Source organism: Pinus tabuliformis, chromosome J, assembly GCF_031772625.1.
Source record: "Pinus tabuliformis cultivar Carrire ecotype Pingquan chromosome J, CPIR1, whole genome shotgun sequence".
NCBI classification, from domain to species: domain Eukaryota; kingdom Viridiplantae; phylum Streptophyta; class Pinopsida; order Pinales; family Pinaceae; genus Pinus; species Pinus tabuliformis.
The window spans coordinates 457,595,924-457,608,420 of record NC_142295.1 but is presented as its reverse complement, the minus strand read 5'-3'; the positions used below and the strand labels follow the sequence as shown (position 1 = coordinate 457,608,420).

The following is a 12,497-nucleotide window of genomic DNA, read 5'->3' as shown; positions in this document are numbered from 1 at the left end:
TGTACAGGCTTGCTAACAATGGAAACATTACGTTCTAGGGAAGGAGACAATCATCCACACATATCATCAAACTCTCTAGTTTATATATACACAAGGGAAGTTGCAGAAAAACTGCCATCAGAAGTGTTACACATACCTACGATAATTTTATCTGAACATTAAGTATAAGAGCGGGGGTGGGGGGGTAGCACCAATAATGTTGCAGATTGCCTCAGTCGACCACTAATTGTGGCACTGACCACTGTTCACGACTCTTGTAGGCACGAGACTTCTGGATGGCTGCAACTTCATAATGATGATCCAAAACTCACCACCACATACTAGATACTGATGGATGGAAAGTACGTTCTATACTTGCACCTCCAGGACGCACTATTATGGCATCTCAGATACATTTGTGTTCGTTCAAGCAAGCGTGCCAATATGATTTGGGAGGCACATTACAGTCGGGTCGCAAGACACTTTGGCACAAAGAAGATTGTGGAAATAATGTAGAAGTATTTTTATTGGTGAAATCTTTGACAAGACATTGGAAAATATATCAGATCCTGCACTACCTTTACCATCTCTAAGCTAACCATTAAGAAAAAAGGCGTGTATACTCTTATTCCTACTCCTAGCTGACCTTGAGAATCCATATCCATGGGCTATATGTGTGGCTTTCCTTCTACCAAGCATGAAAATGACTGTGTATTTTTGGTCGTTGACAAACTATCTGAGATGGCCATATTGATTGCATGCAAGAAGATATCACAACAAAACCCATTTCCAAACTCTTCTTTGAACAAGGGTGGGTGCACTTCGGGATCCTACAGACCATTATATTAGATCAAGATAGCATGTTCCTAAGTGCATTCTCATCGAGCCTTTGGTCATTGTTCGACACCAAGCTCACCAAATCTAATGCATTCCACCCCAAGACTGATGGCTAAACAAAGGTCATCAATAAGATGATAGTGCACATACTACACATGTACAACTCTAAGCATTCGTGAAAATGCGATGAGAGTCTTCCCTATGTGAAATACAATTATAACAGAGCTCTCCATAGCTCGACTGGCCACAACCCCTCTCAAGTGGGCTTGGTATTTCAACCGTTTTGTCCCATTGATGTTGCACTGCCTTTTGCAACTACACAAGAAGAATCTGCACATGTTCAATTTGAAGCTGATAAAGCCACTAGGTATATTGAACGCATTCAACACATCTACCAACAGGTTCACAACATCTCGAATAAATCTAATTCCAAGTACAAACAATGACAAGATTAGCATCATGTGCCACATAAGTTTCAAGTGGGTGACAAAGTTTGGTTGCATTTGCAAAAAGAATTCCTTGTCGGATCCCATAAAAATCTTTGACCCCTATGATGCAGGCCTTACACCATCACCAAGGTTTTGGGAGATAATAATTTCGAGTTCAGTATCCCCCCATTCCTTGGATTGCACCCAATATTCAACGTGAACCACCTTAAGCCATACTTTCCACCATTATTGGACACATTAGACATTGTTGAGTAGATGACACCAATAGAGCTCAACCCAAACTGCATGGAACATGCCACAACTGATCAAATCATGGAAATATGAATCAAGAACACTCACCAACAAAGGATCCATTTGTATCAAGTTGTCAAAGCTGGCCAAATCCTGCATCAAGGCAAGTGGCCCATTAGGGAAAAAGTTTAGCATAAGTTTCCTCATCCCATGGAGGCACTCAACTCAATGGGGACCATTACTTCCTAAGGGGGGAGGTATGATCCATGTGGATATTGGTGGCCACTTGCCTATTCTACTTGGACCCCCAACACTGTTTCCTTTCAATTTACTTAATTCTAGCACAACTTTCTATTTTTAGTAAATTTTAGGGTCCTAAACTTCCAAAGTTGTTTTGAGGCCCTAAATGACATTTTTTGGAAAATGCACCAAGCACATAACTCTTAGGGTCAGGGATTTTTGGGAAAGTTGTTGTCCTCAGAAATATCATTCTAACGAGGTATCGTGTGTGCCAAACAAAGATCATATGGCAAAAATATGACCCCATGAATTTGGTATTCCAACTAATCCCAACGTGGCCCACAAACGTTTAACAGTTCATCTCCTAGTGTTAGTTATTTGGATGATTAGGGTTTTCCATTGTTTCTCAATAATGAAACGACATAATAGCCTCATTGTAACACAGTTTAGAAGGCGTATAGCCTTCACATCTCTTCTCAAAGATAGGCTACCGTAGCCCGTGCTAGTTGATTTATCTTATGTATGTAAACAATTTTCAACAGTTGCTATTTATTAATTGAAATTTTGTTTCATTGTATCTTTGTGCTTTTGTTTGAATCTGTATTTAATTTCGTTCCTGCATAAAATGGATCAACTATGTGATATCTAATATCCATTTTTCAAACTATATTGTAAACTTTGGCCTCTTAAATGATCATGAACCTAACTCTTATCATAGACCTTTAACTTTAAATCTAAACTTTTCCATGCAAAACAACCCCATTCATGAGAATTTTGAGAGTCAAAGACACTTGATTTTTGACAAGAGTAAAATGGATCTCTTCTTAAAAGATTTAAGTATGGATTTAGACCTCTTAACTTATAAGGATAACATTGAAACCTCTATCATAATTGTACTACAACCCTCTTTGTTACCGTTGGCAAGTTCTCTACCAAGCTCCTCTCTCATAAAATTTCTAGAAAAGCGCTTAGGGATGCTCCTAATGAAACCTTAAAAATTGATAAAAATATATATGTACAAATATTAGAAAAAAGATAATATATAAATAGAAGGCAAGAGAAGTTATTGCACCTCTCTAAGTTTGACCCTAAAATGTTTTGGAGGAAAATTTTGATTTGTAATACTAAAGAAAATCATTTGATTTCCTTGAAGAACTAGGATATTAACCTTAAAAACCTTTATTAATCCCCTAATTCCATGGACATCATTTTGAATGCACCTATAAAGGATGATACATTTTCTTTGGAAGACATTAATTTTGGGGTTAAACAACTAAATAATGGGAAAGCTAATGATATTGAAGTCTATTGAGCTGAAATTTTTAAAATGGGAGAACGTATCCTCATTTGGCACATACACAAGCTCTTTAATTTGGCAGTGAAGCAGGGCTTCTCTAAGTCTTGAATGCAGAGCCTTATTTTTCCTATCTTTAAAAGTGAGGATAAAAGTGTCCCCTCTAATTTCAGGAACATTATGATTAGCCTCATTTGCGTGAATCTATGGGTTTATTTTTAGAAAAAAGATTAGTCTTTCGCTTGAGATCCATGGTAAAAGAGATCAAGGTCAAGCTAGGTTCAAGAAACATCATTCAATCGTGGATCATCTTCTTACTCTTAGGATAATTGCAAGGGGATTTTGCAATAATAAAAATGATCTCCTTTGTTTTCTGATGACTTTAGAAAATATTTTGACATTATTCTTACAACAAACTATGGAAGGGACTAGAAGAGATAATGATTGCAAGGGAATTTTGCAATAATAAAAATGATCTCTTTTGTTTTTTTGATGACTTTAGAAAATATTTTGACATTATTCTTACAACAAACTATGGAAGGGATTAGAAGAGATAATGGTTCCTCTCGAGTCAAGGGTAATTGTTACAAGGCTATATATGATAATGTTTTTGATAAAATTAGGACCAGTAAGGGTTGGTTAGAAGAAATTAAATGCAATATCAAAGTTAAGAAGGGTGCCACTCATCCCATACCCTTTTTGACATATACATTGATAAGCTAGAAGAGTCTTTGGAAGATATAGGTTGTGTTAGCCCTGTGCTCACTGATATGGTCATAACTCTTCTCCTTTATGTTGATGATATTGATCTTTTGAAAAAGTGGCATTAAGATCTTGGAAAGAAACTCAAAATCCTCCAAGTTTTTTGCTCTAAGATGGGTATAACTGTTAATATTGAAAAAACTAGTTAAATCCCAAAAGATCACCTATGATACTTTCCTTTATGACAATAACTCCTTGGAGGAAGTTCATACAAATATCTAGGAATCAACATCCATCATAACCTCAATTGGAATTATAGCACCAAGAAAAGGAAAATGGAGGTTGGAAAGCTTACCATGGGCTTGCAAACAATTGTAACTCGATATATATTTCGATTTGAGATAAAATAAAGCTCCTCTTCAAGACTTGTTTCATTCATGTTAATTTATATGGATGTGAGGTTTGGTTTCCTAATATATACAAAGATTCATGGAGGAATATTGAATATATCCAAAAGCAATTTATAGCCTACAACAACACAATTAAAGGAAATACTCCCTAGCATATCCTTGTGATGAATCAAGTTTTTCCCCCATTGAAAGCATGGTTATGACTAGGTATCTTATGTATAGGAAGAATTTATACAACATTGATGCCAAAAGGTTTGCTAAAATTATTTTTAGTTCTATCAAAAACCCTATCTTCAACTCAAGCAAGGGTGGCATAAGCATGCCTAATCTTGGTTGGACTATTGGGGAATAAAGGAGGTGATCATTTTGAATAATCCATATTATATTAAAAATATTATTTCTTCTAAAATTAAGGAGAAATTATGGTGCAATATAGAGTGAGAGGGGAAAATGAAACTACAATGTTATAAGGAGGTAATCAATCCCAATCTCAAAAACTAAAATTATAGTTATATCTTGACTAGTGTTAAGAAGAAAATGAGCATTGCCAATGATAGAGAACTAATTCTCATGACCTCCAGAGTGAAATTTGGCATTGGTCGATTCCCAAAATGCCATGAAATGAAAGAGTTTGTCACTTGTGCGATCTTAAGAGGGTTGAAGATGAAAAACACACTGTTACAATGTTTATCTTGAATCCACATTCAATCTAATTTTTAAAGTATTTGTGATACTACAAACATTTTTACAATGTCCATCTTATACTCACATTCAATCTAATTTTTAAAATATTTATCATAATACAAACCTTCCCAACATTTTAAGTTAGCAAAATTATGGTGATCTTCAAAATGCTTCTTTTATTTATTTTTAAACATATAAATACAAAATTAAATAATTTTGTTTAATCTCTTACCTTCTGAAAGTCTAATAATCCATATAAATAATAATTATCATTATTATAAATTATATAAATTTAATAATTTAAATTTACAATTTTAATTATTTATATTTAAATTTAAATTTAAATTATTAAAAGTAGTCAATAATAATTTATAATTAATTTAATTAAAATTAATTAAAAAAACACAACATAGAAAATAAAAGATTGAACCCGTGGTTCTTTTTTAAATGAGGAATTATAAACATCGACAAAACTGGCTATTTCTCAGAAACCACACAATGTTGCTCTGTTATAGTGCTTCAATCATTCTTTACTACGGTCAACATTATAAGCTCAAAACTTTTGTTTACATAACCAGTTGTGTAATCAGGGGTTAAATTTGATGGGTCACTTTACCCATTGGGGAAATTTTTAATGACGGTTTTATTCTTAAAGTGCTTTTCATATGATTTTAAATATTTATTTTTACAAGTTTTTTTTTTTTTTTACTTTTGCTAATTATATTCATAATTGCTTTTCATATTAAAATAGTAAATGTAGGTAATTAAATTAGACAATTAAATTTAACTTAAGAGAAATTGAAACACATACCATGTTTTCCATTTAAGTCACTTCAATGCCAATCCAATTAAAGAATAATATGTGTGATATAAGTTTTAAACAAAAAAACATAATGTGCATGAAATATGTAAATGTTTAAAAAAAATACATTCAATATTATCATGTACAAAAACTAAATTTTTGAGAGTTTCACCAAACAAAGTAATTGTCAAAATAAATACATGTTCGGGCCATAAGGATCTGTAAATGTATAAAAATAAAAAAACAAAAACAAACTACATACTTGGACCTTCTTCTAAAAGATCTTCAAATATTCAACAGTGTCATCTAGCATGTCCAAAAGTGAAAATTTATAATTGTTAATGAACTGCAAATTGTAACAATTTTTAGAAACAATGAGTTCACCTACAATCTAGGCATACCACATTCAGAATATTAAGCTCCAATTTTCTTATTTTTCATATTTCGTACAAACTATTCCATCACTTATGGGTGTTTTTCAGATATGCAAATATGTTAGTATAAATATGGTTTGTATCTGTGAGAAAAGCCTATTAAAAAAAAACCAAATATTATGGCATTTACAACATAATTTTCCAAAAAAAAAACATTTTTCTCAAGCAAATAATTACATTTCTCCATCAAAGATTAAACATCCAAGCATAACCTAATGAAATTATATAAACATCCAAATGTATAAATTTAAACTTTCTTTTTACCATTAATTCAAAAAATCATATAACAAAATGAAAAATTGTAATTTGATAAAAATATTATGTAGTAGAATTCTTTTGATAATTATGGTCAAATAAAGTTCAAGTTGTAAAACTGTTAGACTTCTTTTTCAAATATTAATTTATGTTGGGAAATTTTTGTGTGGGAAAGTATTTTTTCAAGAAATACCATGCAATCGTGTGGGAAATACAAAAAAAAAAATTATGTGAGAAAAAACGAGAGGAGAACCTGAACAGGTTAAATTTCTTACATTTTAGCGATGGCCTTGGGGTTTCGAATGAGGCTTCATTTTTCGAAATGGCCATCATTCTGTTTTCTAACTCTGCCATCCACTCTTTTTTATTTGGGTTGCCATTTCCTTTATATTGCTCTTTAGTCACTTATCCACTCAATTCTGCTTTACTTTGGAGGGTGTTAGTTGATGAGAAATGCACAAATCTATTATATGAAATAGAAAAATTGCGCCTACGATCTAGAATGTAGAGCAAATCGACTAAATATGACTCAGCAGCGAGCTTCCATGGAGATGGAGAGCCCAAAAATGCACAAATCTATTAAATGAAATAGACAAATCGGGCCTACTATCTAGAATGTAGAGCACATCGACCAAATATGACTCAGCAGCTAGCTTTGATGGAAATGGACCCGTCTAGAATCCCTGGGAGCCAAGCCGAGTAGTAACCATGTGGCTCCTTGGTTTTGTCAAGGTTTGAATCCAAGGAAGTCCCAATGCCTCCGTTGGTGATCTGATCTTGAAGCTAGTTGAAAATTTTTTAATGGAGATTATGTGAATGGGAAACAAGAATGAATTTATATATTTCAAATTAGCTTCTTCAATATCTAATTCAATATAATTATAATTATGAGGAGATTCATACGCACAAAACAGAGATTTAGGAAATCTCTGAACCATTCCTGTATAGTAATTAACTGTAAATGCGAGGCTTGACTTGTCTCTGAGCAATTTTGTGTTTTAATTATAATTATGAGGAGATCCATACGCACAAAACAGAGATTTAGGAAATCTAACCATTCCTGTACAGTGATTCACTGTAAATGCGAGACTTGACTTGTCTCTAAGCAATTAAGCACAAAACAGTGATTTTGGACTTGTCTCTGAGCAATTTTGTGTTTTAAATGACTATAATCTGCAAATCACAATTAATTATTAAATCCACAAACACCAAATATATTTATCACTTTCATTAACCTAGTTCACCCTTCCAAAGTTCCACCAACCTGGACATTGTTGAAGTCATCTTGTCCTTGTCTTCTCTGTGGCGTAATTCAATCTGCCGTCATTCCTCTACATTAAAAAACTTTATGATAATGAAGAACCACCCTTTCTAACAAAATCTATATGCAGAGCATTTGATATATAAAATAGATATAAATATATAATATAGTTTTAAAAATTTAAAACTGGTAAAATTTTTATACACCCGTCATTGTGACATTTTGAAAAATTATCAGCGAATCAACGATTACGTGCTTATTTTAAAATACGCCGTATTTGACGGCTAAAAAATGGTAAAACGTGCACATAGGCGTCAATTTTAAAGCCTGGCTCCACCGCCGGTTGTGGTTCGTGCGACAGTGCCACCAATGGCCCCCATATTTAATGTCGGTAAAAGTTATTCTGATGCGATGTCCTCCACTAAAGTTACATCACCTCGATCATTACATTTAGGTACGAGATATTGGGTATCTGCGGCCTGCCTCATTGGATTCCAGGAAGGTCTCTGTAAGCAAGTTCCATAAGAAGAGCCCAAACCAGTGGTTTCTTTCATCCTGTTTTCTCCAGCCATTCCCTTTTTCTGTAAACTCATTTCCGCTTCTTCTGCTACTGCAATTCTAGCTTTGCTTTTCTCTTCGCAGCAACATACACCAACATGTCGACCAGTTGCTTGAGCGAAAGGTTGTTAATGTCCAAGTTAATGCAAGGCGATTTCAGTGAAGTCCCGCCGGAGCCCTTTGCCAGCAGCGACGAGGATGTCGAACTGGAGGCCTTTGCCAGCACAGACATGACGATTTCATGCTACGAGAATGTGGCGCCGATGGCCTCGAGCCGCGACTTCTTGTCAAACAACAACAACAAGGGGAAAGGCATCATGCACCACGCCTCAAGCTGCATTGATGAGTCATACAATCAGGAAGTCCGCCCGCTGCTGGATGTAGTGGACAAGCTGCGTAATATGGATATTTCTAAGGAGGGCATCGAGCTCCCCACCATAGTTGTTGTTGGAGATCAGTCCAGTGGAAAATCAAGCGTGTTAGAATCTCTCGCCGGGGTCAAGCTCCCCAGAGGCCAAGGTATTTGCACGCGAGTCCCGCTCGTTATGTGCCTAAAAAGTTGCAAAGATGGATCGCAAGCGTCGATTTCTATTAAATACCCGGGCAAGGAAGAGCGAATTGAAGAATACGAGATAACAGAGAAAATAAAAAATGCTACAGACGCCATCGCGGGAAAAGGGTGTTGCATAAGCGACAATCCGATAACGCTCGAGATTGTAAGAGAGGGAGCTCCGGATTTGACACTGGTGGACTTGCCAGGTATTACCTGGGTGCCCATATCAGGTCAGCCGCCGGATATATATGAACAGATTTCAGAAATCATAATGCTTTACATAATTCCAGAGGAAAGCATTATTCTGAATGTCATAACCGCAAATGTAGATTTTTCCACCTGCGATTCAATCAAAAAGTCCAAGGATGTAGACGAACGCGGCGAACGAACTTTGGCCGTCGTCACCAAATGCGACCGCGCGCCTGAAGGGCTTCTCGAGAAGGTCACCATGAACGCCGTCGACATACGCCTGGGGTATGTCTGCGTCATGAACCGCATCGGCGACGAAACCAACGAGCAGGCGCGGAAGAACGAGAAGGTATTGTTCGAGAGCCATCCAAAGCTCAAAAAGATCGACAAGTCCATAGTGGGGATCCCTGTTTTGGCCAAGAAATTGATGCAAATTCAAGGGAAAAGCATCAACAAATCTATGCCCACGGTTGTGAAGAAAATAGCGGCCATGCTCTCGGAACGGCAGGTGGAGCTGACCAATCTGCCGTAGCATCTTTGCAGTCCGGGTGAGGCCAACGTGCTGTTCTACAAGCGGCTGAAGTCAATGGAAGAAAGTCTCAACAAGATTCTGATCGAGGGGGATTTCAAGGAGTTCGAGAATGACCGGAAAATGCACTGCACGGCTCGGCTCTGGGAGATGTTTGAAGGCTACTACGCCTATCTCCGCGAGACGGGCTCGATGAGTGGAAAGTTTCTAGCGAAGGAGACGGAGATGCTGGATGAGGCTAAGGGCGTTGGGCTTCCCAACTTCTTGTCACGCCCAGTGTTCAAGAACCTGTTGCAGGCTCTGGTGGACCAGATCGCCGACAGGAGCTTGGATCTGGTCTTCAATGTCTGGGAATACATGGAAACTGTCTTACTGCGAGTAATTGACTGCTATTGCCGTTTCCATCCGCGGCTGCAGGACGAGGCACGGAGAGTTGCTCAGAATCTTGTTGTGAAAAAGAAGCATGATTGCGAGAAGCACGTGAGGGAGACCATCGAAATGGAGAAATTGGTGGACTCCACTCTCAGTCCTTCATACATAGAAGAATACGACAGGCTGCTCATATTGTAGGAATTTACAGGGTAAGTTCCTCAGAAAGAACACCAAAAGGACACCGCTGACAACCAGATCTCAAATCAATACACCAGTATTTTTGACGTGGTTAAAACCCTCAAAGTGCAAGGAGGGAAACAGTCCACGGCCTGTCCCAACGTGGGTACTACAGGCAATTTATTAATCAAAGAATGAAAATTTACATAAGCTTCTCTCATGCACGGATTACCCGAACAATGACCCTCCATGCGCTTTAAATAGAACTCATGGACCAATCGGGTGTCAAGCCACGGATCAAGTGTCGGTAATACCGAGGTGAGAGTGAACCGTCGGATCACTACATATCGTGACCGTCGGATTGTAAGTTACAAAATGTACAACGGTAAAGAAACACACTTTACCTAACTCTAACCTAACTCTATACTAGACCAAGTTGAACTTAACTATATCCTATGTGTCAGAATATCCTAACATCCCCCCTTAAGAACAACTTGGGATAGGATTGAAGGATTTACAAATATGACACAATAGGAGAAGGAAGGAGGCACTAGAGCCTATCCCCCCTTAGTGACAACTTCCTGAACTCCAAGCATATATCGAAGTTTAGTGAACTTCGCCTCTGTGAGAGCCTTTGTGAAGATGTCTGCAACCTGATCATCTGTTGGACAATATTGCACTTCAAGAACATGGTCATGAATGAGCTTTCTGATGAAGTGCATGTGTAGTTCAATGTGTTTGCTGCGCTGATGCTGGACTGGATCTTTGCATAGCTGAATGGCACTTTGATTATCACACCAAAGTGTGGTTGGATGCTGCTGCTCAAAGCCAAACTCTGATAGGATCTGACGAAGCCACAAGGCTTCCTTACTAGCTTCCACGGCACCACGATACTCTGCTTCTGCTGACGAAAGAGAAATGGCAGCCTGTTTCTTACAAGCCCATGTAATAGGTCCTGAACCAAGAGTGAAGACATAACCAGCAGTAGACTTCCGATCATCAGGGTCACCAGCCCAATCAAAATCAGTGAAACCAACTAACAGAGGAGCTGCTTTGGCACTGTAATGAATCCCAAACTGTATTGTACCTCGAACATAACGAAGTATTCTTTTAGCTGCTTTCCAATGACTTTCACGGGGGTTTTGCATAAAACGAGAAACAAGGCCAACAACAAAGGAAAGATCAGGACGAGTATGGGTTAAATACAAGAGTTTTCCGACAAGTTGACGGTATAGGGTAGCATCAACTTCAGGAGAAGTACAAGAGACTGAAAGTTTGACTCCAGACTGAAAGGGAGAAGGGGCTGGCTTACAGTCTTCCATGTGAAAATGATGAAGAATATCACAAGCATACTTGGACTGGGAAAGGAAAATACCCTCCTGGGATTGCAAGACTTGAAGACCGAGAAAATAGTGTAAGTGTCCTAAGTCTGTCATTTCAAATTTCTTTTTAAGGCCAGACTTCACATGGTTTATAAGGTTGGGATCATTACCAGTAAGAATAAGATCATCAACATAAAGAACAAGGATGATAAGAGAGTTGCCCACTTTCTTGGTGTAGACAGTATTGTCAGAATGACACCTAGAAAAGCCAGATTCTAAAAGAAAGCTATCCATTTTGGCATACCAAGCCCGAGGAGCTTGCTTGAGGCCATAAAGGGATTTCTTAAGTCGAAAAACAAGGTTGGAGTCTGTTTGTATGAAGCCAATGGGTTGTTCCATATAGATTTCTTCCTGCAAGTCCCCATGCAAGAAGGCAGATTTAACATCCATCTGATGGACTTCCCATTTTAAAGAGGCAGCAAGGGAAAGAACAAGGCGGATAGAGTTCATTTTGGCAACAGGGGAGAAGGTTTCAGTGTAGTCAATGCCTTCAACCTATGAAAAGCCCTTAGCAACGAGACGAGCTTTATGTTTATCAACTTTCCCATCTGGTCCATACTTGGTTCTGTAAACCCATTTACATCTAACAAGTTTGCGTCCCTTTGGTAGAGGAACAAGATCCCATGTATCATTTGTCATCAATGAATGATATTCTTCATTCATAGCTTCTTCCCAATGTGGATGGCCTGAAGCTTCTGCAAAAGTGTCAGGATCATGATTTACTGGAGCTTGAGCCAGTAAAGAAGAGGCTCTTTCAAACTGAGAACGTGTACGTCGCTGATCTGTAGGATCACCGGCAAGATCACCTGCTGCATCCCGAGTAGCACAGACCCATCTTGGAAGTTGAGGATCTTGAGAAGGTGGGGGAGGATTATCATCCTCGATTTCATCATCTGAAGAAGAAATGTTTTCAAAAGTAGAAGAGATAGGAAGAGGTGGCACATCCGCCGGACTAGGCTCGCAGGTCGATTTATTTTCATCAAATTTTACATCTCTTCTAATGATAACATTTTTGGACTTAAATGGAATAAGTCTATAACCTTTTACATCTTCAGAATATCCAACAAAAGTACATTTCTCACTCTTAGGTTCTAAAGATTTATGCTTTTCATCTGGAATATGGGCCCATGCTTCACTTCCAAACACACGAAAGTGACTT

At 37.6% G+C, this 12,497-nt stretch overlaps 1 pseudogene; it reads left to right on the top strand.

The window, feature by feature from the left end:
* Positions 1-7,914: 7,914 nt before the first annotated feature.
* LOC149227797 (dynamin-related protein 4C pseudogene) overlaps positions 7,915-12,497 on the top strand; it is a 37,373-nt pseudogene continuing 32,790 nt past the window's right edge.